At 53.3% G+C, this 9936-nt stretch overlaps 1 long non-coding RNA gene across 1 annotated transcript; it reads left to right on the forward strand.

Annotated features, from left to right (window-relative positions):
* Positions 1-933: 933 nt before the first annotated feature.
* Positions 934-3877, forward strand: LOC143686132 (uncharacterized). The gene is made up of 3 exons (XR_013176922.1): positions 934-1385; positions 3449-3609; positions 3711-3877. It is a non-coding gene; the product is annotated as an uncharacterized LOC143686132 (long non-coding RNA).
* Positions 3878-9936: the final 6059 nt, after the last annotated feature.

Genomic DNA, 9936 nt, shown 5'->3' on the forward strand with positions numbered 1-9936 from the left:
CTCTCCCTGTCCCAGCCGCCCCTGAGGGTGGGGTGGGGTTGGGGCGGGGAGCCGCGGACTTGGTCTCTCCTTAGTGACCTCCAGTAACCTCCTGCTGTCTGCTCCCATCACCTCGCCTTCCCAGCCGCTCCCCCCTCCCCGGAGTGCCCCCTCCCCATCGCAAGGCTGAGGTCACTGGGAACAGAATGCACCTCTGCCTCGGAAAACCGGCCGGGATGCGGCTGCCCGGGAGCTGCGGCTCACAGGGGAGGCAGTAACTACCCCTCAGAGGCCAGCTCTCATTTACCATTTACCCTCCATCTACCCTTAGCAGCAGGGATCTGGCCTTGCCTTGGGGGCAGAGACCCCCGCCTCCCTCCTAATTCAGGCAGAGGGGAAGCTGCACCCTTCAGTCGCTGGGACCCTTTGGCCCCGGGGCTGGGGCTTGGTGAGTCCCCAGGCTGAACGGTGGGTGCCCTGAAGGAAGGAAGTCGCTACACGGCTCTGCACACACAGGTCGCTGCGGCTGGACCCTGAGAGACCAGCAGGGCTTTGGGGGAGCTGTCCAGCCGAGCATTTGAGGGGTGTCAGGTGCTCTGAAGCATGGAGAACCCTCAGACCACATGCAGAGCCCCAGAGGCCAGCCTGGGCTGGGGATCTCCACAAAGGGGGTGGCAGCTGAGCTACAAATTCCTCTCCCAGGTAGGCAGGCAGGTGGGTACCCATTTTCCTAATGAGGGGAACTGAGACTCAGAGGTGGACAGCAGAAGTGTGGTTTGGGTCCTGAAGGCCCTACTTGCTGGCCTCCCCCTTGCTTGTGCCCCGCCATTAGCTCTGCTTCGCACTGGCCAGTGTCAGTGGCTTCAAACACAGGTGGGATCTCATCCCCAGGTAGTCTCGGTCCCTACATGAGGAATGTAAAGCTTGGGGAGGATAGTCTAGGTGAGATTTTGGTGCTGAGCAGGAGCCTGCCCCAAGAGCCACCTGCCTCTGGGAGCCCCCTGCCCTCAAGAGCCCTCTGCCCCCCAAAGCCCCCTGCCCCCAACAGCTGCCTGCCTCTTGGAGCCTGGTGCTCCAGGTCTGGGCAGAAAATCGCCAAGGCCCAGTGGACTGCAAAGGGACGACAGGCTTCCCACTGAGCTGGCTGCTGGCCATGTCCCGGCTGGCCATCTCAGGCAAGGACTGGGCATCTCCCGGTGCCTCTGTTTCCACTCATTTCAGGTGGGGCGATGCCCTTGTCCCCGTGAGGGGGTTGGTGTGCGGCCTGGAGAACTGATGTGTGCAGGTGCCGGTCGGGCGCCCTGCGGAGGTGGTGGTTCTGGATGCCAGCGGCATTCCTGATGTGAAGGACGCGCTTGTCCTCGGGCCTTTGCAGCTGTGCCGTCTGCCCTGCATGTGGAACCCGCGTGAGTTCACGTTTGCACTTCTTCAGCACCGAGCTCCGAGACCCCTTCAGGCTGTGACTCCAAGGCCAACAGCCATGCCGCGCTCCTTGGGGCTGCACCCGAGTCCTCTTGGCACAGGCCTGGCTCTGCTCCCCATGTGGAGGCCAGCCTTACCTTGGCCGGGGTTCTGCTCCCGAAGTCAGGAGGGCTGTCTGGGAGGCCGGTCCCCGGTGTGCAGTCTCCACGCCTGCCCCCCCTGCACCCGGCCTGTTGGTGCAAAGGACGGTGCTGGTTTCAACACCGAACAAGTAGGTTCAGCAGGCTGGGGACAGGTGCCCTGGGCTCCGGGGAGAGGGTGAGGCCAAGGGAAAGGAGTGGCACCGTCACAGTACTCGGCCTGGTCTGGAGCCCCCCTGTCGTTCTGGGCTGCTTAGGTCCACTGGACAGGTATGGAATTGGTAGGGGTAGCAGGAGCCCGCCTTCCCCTGCAGGTCCTGCTGTGGCCTGTGCAGCCCAAGCTGGGACAGGTCCCTTATCTGTAAAGTGGCAACAAGGGTAGCACCCACGTGGACAGAGAGCCCCTGGGACATGCAGGTGCCGTTACTGCTACCCCAGGGGCCCAGGCGGCTGAGGTCCCGGTCCAGGGCTTGTGGGGTCTCTGGGTGGGCAGAGATGTTGCATGGATATGAGGAGCAGGGCCAGTGTCCCAAGCCACCCTGCCTCCCTGCACTCACAAAGACACCATGACACTGCACCTGGGACACACCCCCCGCCACCCCCAGAAGCCACTGCTTCTGCTGTCACGTCTCAGTGGGTTTGCACCAGTGTCCTGTTCAGGTCTGCAGAAAGCGCCTCTGGGGCCTGGCTGTAGGGGAGCCTGGGCAGACAGAGGCCGGAGGTGGGCTCTATGGCCCACGTATAGGGTGGTGGCTCAGGGACCCAGCCCACTGCCTCCCTCTCTGCTGGGAAAGAGCCAGAACCTGTGTGGGGACAGGGAGGCACTGGGGACAGGGAGTAGGTGTGGGGGAGGGCACTGGTGGCGCAAGGTGTGCATACCACCAGCAGACCCTCACGTGCTGCCCTGGCTGGAGGGCGGGGTCTCCAGTCCCTCAGGATACCCCCCCACCCCCGCAGCACCCTGGGCTGACAGTCCAGGCTCTGGGGCTGTGCATAGACCAAGGCTGCCTGCCCCCTAACCTGGCCACCTCCCAGGCCAAGTGGTTAAGGGAGCTGGGCAGTCTACCCCACATCCCGACAGCCTGCTCTGACCCCCTAGGTAAGGACCCCGTTCCCCCTACCCCGTCTCCCTCTCAGCCTTGTAGCCCCAAACTGCCATGGGAAGGACCGCTGCCCTGGAGCTGGGAGCCAGGGTGCAGTCCCTCCCTCCCCAGGGTCAAATCCAGCCCTCCCCGTCCAGCAGCCCCTGGGCCTGAGCCCAAGCACGTGGGGGCCGGGGTCCCCCAGAGCCCTAGAGACCCTACAGGCAGCCTCACGCCTCGCCTCGGCACAACCCCCCCAAGTGCCTCCCCTAAAAGCAATGATGGGACCGCCCTCCGCAGGCTCTGTGGCTCCAGGCTCAGACCTCTGCGGCTTGGCAGGACCCGCCCTCTCCCTGCCCCCGGGACCCCCGCGGGCTGAGCCCTGCTCATCCTCCTCCCTTCTGGCTTCAGCCTCTGGTGGCCGCCCCCGGCTAAAGAACACGCCGGGGCGCCGGCGCAGCGCAGCGCAAGGGCCACCCGCGGGGTCTGGGGGAGGGGGGATTCCCGCCCGGCTGCGGAGCTGGGCCGCCCGGACGGGACGCGCCCCCCTGTGCCGACGGCCACCACGTGCCCTGGGCCGGTCCTGCGCCCCGCACGTGGCCCAGGAGCCCCCCCACCCCACCCCCGCCCGCCACTTCAAAGGGCCGCGGCGGCTCTTAAAGGGCCACGCCCCGGGGTAATTCAAAACAGATCCAGGGAGCAGCCGAGCCAGGCCCCGGAGGGAGGCGGTGGGGGCCGCTCCCTTTCCTCCCCCACCCCCCCGTCCTGTCTCCATGGGCCGGTCTTGTCCATGCTGAACCCAGACTTGCTGTATTTTTTCCCCAGTACTAGTAAAACTGTACTTAAACCAAAGAGGGTGGAAGATGACCCGCATAAGAACTGGAGAGCCAGGAGATGCGGAGCGCTTGTTGGCACCGTCTTTCTGGAACCACCAGCAGCCCCGACCTTAGGAGCCTGTGCTTCATTCCCAGAGAAGAAAATCCAGGGTCTGGGGGTTGCTTATCCTGCCAGCTCAGTGGGGGTGGTGACTACACAAATGCTCCTTTCCCTGCTTCTGAGTCTGACCCAAGGTTCTTACCTGTTCCAGGTGTCACCACTGACTGAGACCCAACGTGATTCCCTGACATCACTCATCCATCCATCAGGCATTTATTGAGCACCTGCTGTTTGCTGGGTACCTTCCCAGTTCAGGGACTAGAGAGACCAGCCGCCACCGTCTCAGGGCTGTCTCCTGGAGTTCCAGCTCGTGACACAGAGAGGAAGAGGGGGGCGGTGGGGAAGCGGTTGGGGATGTCTGTCGGGGAGCACCTCCAGGGGAGGCCACATGTAGGCAGAGCCCTTAGTGACTCGAGGGAGCTAAGTGGGAGCACCCCAGGCAGGCAAAGTTGTGTAGGCAGGACCCAGAGGGGGTGCCTGCCAGGGGAGAGAGGGTAGAGCGGGCAGCCCTGGCCAGGCCTCTGAGGGCCAGCAAGGAGTCTGCGTTTTCCTCTCCCTGGGGTGGAAAGTCACCAAGCTGTTGCTAATACAGTCCCCCAGAAGACCATTGTGGGAAAAGCTGGACTTGATGCTGGTTAAATTAAAAATGCAATTAGCTGATCTACAAATTCAGGGCAATTCCTATCTAATTCCTGCAGCCTTTTTTTTGCAGAAATGGAAAAGGTGATGAGCCTCAAGTCGATATACACTTGCAAAGTGGTCCCGAAGAACCAAAACAATCTTGAAGAAGAAGGTTGGAGGATTCACAGTTCCCGACTTCAAAACTTCCCACACAGTTACAGCAATTGAAATCATGTGGTCCTGGCATAAGGACAGACATACGGACCAGTGGAATAGAACTGAGGGTCCAGCAATCATCTCCATGTCTATAGCCAGCTGATTTTTGACAAGGTTGCCAGTTTCATTCAATGGGGAAAGAAGGGTCTCTTCAACGAATGGTGCTGGGACAATAGGAAATCCACATGCACAACCTTTACCACCTCTCACCCATGCAAATTAATTTAAAATGGAACAAAAGCTTAACTATAAGACAATACTATAAAACTCTTATAAGAAAGCATAGGGAAATATCTTCAGGACAGTATTGTAGGCAGTAGATTTTGTGATTTTACACCAAAAGCACAAGCAGCAAAACACATTTTGTGCATCAAAGGATGTAATAGGAAGGTGAGAAGACAATCAACAGAATGAGAGAGAATACTTGGAAACCATCAGTCTGATAAGGGTTTAATATCCAGAATATAACTAAAGGACTCCTGCAATTCAACAACAGAAAGGCAAACAACCCTATTAAAAAATGGGCCGGGGGATTTGAATAGACATCTCTCCAAAGAAGATAAATCAAATGGCCAGTGTGTATAAGAAGAGGAGCTCAACATCACTAGCGATTAAAGAAATGCAAATTAAAACGACAATGAGGAAACACTTCACACCCACCAGGATGGCTCTTCTATATGCTGCAGGAGGCATTTTGGCGATTTCTCAGTAAGTTAAACAGGGAATTCCCACATTTCCCGGCAATTCCACTTCTAGGCATATACCTCAGAGAATTAAAAGCAGGGGCTGATAGACATTTGTCCATCAATGTTCATTACAGCATTCTTGGGTTAGAAGCAACTCAAGTGCCCATCACCCGATGAACTGATAAACAGAATCTGGTCCATCCATGCACTGGAATATTATTCAGCTGTAGGAAAGAAGGGAAGTGCTGGCCCATACCAAAGCATGGGTGAAAAATGAAGTCATCATATTGAGTCAAATAAGCCAGACGTGAAAGGACAGAGATTGCATGATCTTTCTTATATAAAATGCTTAGAATAAGAAAATTCACAGAGAAAGCAGAAATAGCAGCTACTGTGGGCAGGGTTGGGGTGGGGTAGGGGAGTTCTCGCTGAATGAATCTGGGTTTTGGCTAGGGATGATGAAAATAGTCTGGAAATGGATAGTAAAGAAAGTTACACGGGGTTGTCAGTGTAATTAATGTCAAAGAATTGTCCACGTAAAATGGCTAAAATGATTTTTACATCATGTGTATTTTACCACAATTAAAAATAAATAAATACAATTTTAAAATGCTTTTGGTGGGGTTAGAAGCATGGTAAGTGGCAGGGGCCGTGCCTGTCACCGCTGGTCACTTTCAGGGGACCTCCTGCAGCTGTCGGCTCAGCGAATGGAGACATTTCTTTTTTCCTGGGAAGTGGAGTGACGGGTGTATTTTTAGCCCTTCATTTTCCACCCGAGGTCCCGTTAGAACCTCTTCAACCCATCAAACCACAGCTGGGGACATCGTTTTTATGAAAATGCAGCCTCGGTCCCATCACCGATGCCCGGGTGAGCCCTGGCCTGGCGCGGTGCCCCTCCCCCATGGTGCACCCCGGGCTCTCCGTGCAGCCGGCCCAGGGCCCCAGTGCCTGGGGCTTCCCATGACCCGTTTGGGGGCAGCTCTCCCTGCACCCACCTCTGTGGCCGTCCTAGGCCGAGCCAAGTGGGAACCATTAGTGCTCTGGATTCACGGGGGAGGGCTGAGGCGCAGGCCAGCAGGTGCTGGGCTCCAGGCCGATGCAAGCAGGTGGCAGAGTGCAGGCAGGGCCGGCACCACCCATGCGGCCTCCTGTGCCCAGCACTGAGCATGCTGCGCCTAGAGGGAGGGGTGGGCTGCAGGGAGAGACCCAGCGCTGTTTTGGTTTGTTGATGCTGCTGCAAATGCAATATCCAGAAATGAAAGGGCTTTTACAAGGGAGATGTATTAACTTACAAGTTTACAGGTCTAAGGCCATAAAAATGTCCAAACTAAGGCATTCAGAGAAAGTTACCTTGACTCAAGAAAGCGCTGATGCTATTCAGGGTTTCTCTGTCAGCTTAGAAGGCACATGACTGTGTCTGCTAGATTTCTCCCCTGTTTCTCGGTTCAGATTCCCTGGGGATGTTTTCTTTCTGCATCTCCAAAGGCCTCTGTCACTGTCGGCTCTGAAGCTTTTCCCAAAATGATTCCCTCTTAAGGGACTCCAGTAAGTGACACCTGCCCCCCAAAAGGTGGGGACACATCTCCATGGAAACTACCTAATCCACAGGTCCCACCCATAGCTGGGTGGATCACATTTCCATGGAAACAATAAAAAAGATCCCACCCAGCAATGCTGGCTTTTCTGGGGTACACAGCAGTTTCAGACTGGCACAGGGACAAACAGATGGCGCCTGTTGTGTAGGAAATTCAGGAAAATAAGGGTTGGTATTGGTGTCTCCTTAACGTCCTGATATATGGATGTGCCCATATTTGCAAAAAGAAACACAGGAAGGTTACCCTAGACCTGCAGGAGGGGTGCTCTGGGGGGGTGGGGAGGAGAGCTTGGGGGGGGGGCCTGGGAGGGAGTCTTTCTTGCTGCATTTTATATCTCAACTTTTTAACTGAATAAATGTTTCGCATACCCAAAAAACAGCATTCAATCAACATGGATGAAGAGAGCATAACCCTGAAATTAGAAAAAAAAAGGCAGAGGGTGCCAGGGTAGTTCACTGGTAGAATTCTCGCCTGCCATGCAGGAGACCTGGGTTCGAGTCCCGTTCCATGCTCTTCCCCCAAACCAAACCAAGCAAAACAAACAAGCAAAAATTCCACAAATGGTGCTGCAATAACAGGATACTCATGTGGAAAAATAATGAAATGTGGCCCCACCATATAGCATACAAAAAATAAGTAAATAAGGAAAAAAAAATAAAAGAAATGAACCTGACTGTATATGGAATTGTCAGCATAATCACATGGGAGAAGAAACTTGAATAACTTTTGAACACGATGCCCTGTATTTCTCCGTTGTGATATAGTCTAAGGACAAAAGTAGATACAAAGGGATCTTGAAATCGCCTTGGTGTGGCTGGTTGTGGGATTGGAGGGGTCCTTCCCCGCCTGTCTGGAGCGTCCGGCACGTGTGTAAGTGCCTGGGTGCTACTGAAAACAAGGCTTCTCTCCGTGGAGAATGGAGGCGATAGGCTGGAACATACAGACTTGCCACCCTTAGATGATTTAATAGATTAAAACTGGTAACTGGTTTGTCATTCATTCGCGTTGACCAAATGAGTTGAACTGATGAGTTCAGGGTGCTGGCTGTGTGCCCGGCGAGCCCCCCTGGCGTGCCTTCCATGCCCCCCTCAGAGGAACTGGGGTTTCCCATAGAAATGGTGCTTTCATGGCACCCTGGGAAAGGTGTCAGGAAAGCCCAGAGCATCATGTGGCGGAAGTAAGAAGTGCTCGGAGAATAATGGAGACACGTCTAAAGGACTGACTACGGATCAACTCAAAGTCTGGTATCAACGTTGGACACCCCCCCCCCCGGGAGATTCCTGTGCGCAAGAGAATGGCCTTGCACTTGGGAAATGCACCCCGAGGTAGCTGGTGTCCAGCGCCCTGCGCCTCACCCCACTCGCAGGTGGTTCAGAAAAATTGTGTATATACGATACGATTCCTTGTATAAGCACAAGGAGGAGGAGGGAGGAGAGAGAGAGAACGCCCCCACCAACGGGGCACTGGGGGCCAGGGGATGAATTTGGGCCCATTTGAGCATCAGAAAGAATCACGATCGAATGCAGAAAGGAATCCATGCATTCATAGAGATATTTAAAAATACAAAAGGTGAGTAGGGGAGCTTTCCTTTACCAAAAAGAAAATAAATAAATGCATGCCAGCTATTGAATGCAGAAGGAATGATAAAATTGGAAAGTCGTGATTTCACAACCCAGTGTACAAATGGGGTGGACGAGGGTCCTGAGAGGACGCAAAAGCTGGTGCGGAGATGCTGATGGGGAAAGCATGATCTTTAGGGTCTCAGAGTGCTACCCCACGCCGGCTCATTCATGCCACGAGGAGCAAAGGAATTTCCTGTGGGGAAGTCTGACAGCTCCCACCTGACCAAGGGCTCCAACTGCACGTCCCCGCTCAACCAAAAAACAGGCGGAGGGACTGTTCCAGATGAAAGAAATGTGAACTGCAAACAAGCCTGACGACTCAATGCAAAGGGGCAACCAGCGTTCAAGGACAGTTTGTGCATAACACTAGAAACATTAAGTGCACCGTGGGAGATAACGTCACGGCTACTGTGTATTCGCTGAGCAGGGATGAGAGCCTGGTTCCTGGGGGGCGCCTGGGTTCCCGGGTGTCCACCTGGGTGGGGCCACGGGGCTGGGAGCGACACAAGATGCTTGTTCGAAACGCTGAAGGATTTCGAGGGGAAGCATCTGGATCTCTGTCAACTGCAAACGGTCCAGCAAATGCAGACGGGGGAGATGGGGGTACAGAGGGAGGAGGCCGCTGGGACATGGAAACGTTGAGTTGGAGAATCTGGGTGGAGGCGTCAGGCAGAGTTGAAAACAGAGTTTGGTGAATTAAAATTTTAATTTGTTTGTAGATTTGTCAATTTTTGTCGAGATAATTGCGGGTTGGCTCACAGCTGTAAGAAATAACAGAGAGATCCCTTGTACACGTTGCCCAGTTTCCCACAGAGGTAACTATTTTTTTTTCTTTTTAAGAAAAAATGCTCACTTTCATCATAATTCTAAGTTACTTATTTTCACATTAACATAGATGTTTCCATACACCAGGAAGAACTGAGCCAAGCATTATACATTTTTCTTTTTAATGGTTAACATGATCTGAAAAAAAATTATTAAAAAGTGACCATGTTCAAAATTCTTACTATGAATATAAAATATACATTACTATCTTTACTTACCATGAATTCCGGTCTCAGCTTCCTGGAAAGCTCTGTCATCTAATATCATAAAAAGGAAGACTAAGAACCTCTCTGTAAAGATATTTCATCTTATAGCCAAATATTTAATATAAGAATTCAGAATTACTTTACAAATTAAAACAGTTGCCATACCACAGCATGTGTCTCCTACTGAGAAATAGATGTGTATTATACCAAACGGACTTTATGATATCTTACGAAGCCTTCGTTTTCAAAACCTTTAGTAAAGGTGAAAACATGCTCTTTTCCTTGTTAACACTGCATCCATCTAACCCTGCTTGGCTATATTTCATGATAAAATGAGAACTTTGCAAGGAATGTTAGCCTTTTTGTTTAAATGTGGACTGGGGGAAGCTGTTTCTTAAAGTAAGCACCTGATGTTAAGTGAATGCCTTCCAGAGTGGCTAAAAATCTGCCTTCCCAGACTGCAGTAATTCTGATAGTTTTGTAGTATTAAGAGATGAACAGGTTGTAGGATAAGGAGCACAGTGGCCCCCAGATGAAGTAATTAGAGATGATCTAATTATTGAGCGTTCGCAGATTGATTGCATGCTTAGGCAAAGAATGTATGTC

The sequence above is a fragment of the Tamandua tetradactyla genome, chromosome 6 (assembly GCF_023851605.1).
Source record: "Tamandua tetradactyla isolate mTamTet1 chromosome 6, mTamTet1.pri, whole genome shotgun sequence".
Lineage (NCBI taxonomy): Eukaryota > Metazoa > Chordata > Mammalia > Pilosa > Myrmecophagidae > Tamandua > Tamandua tetradactyla.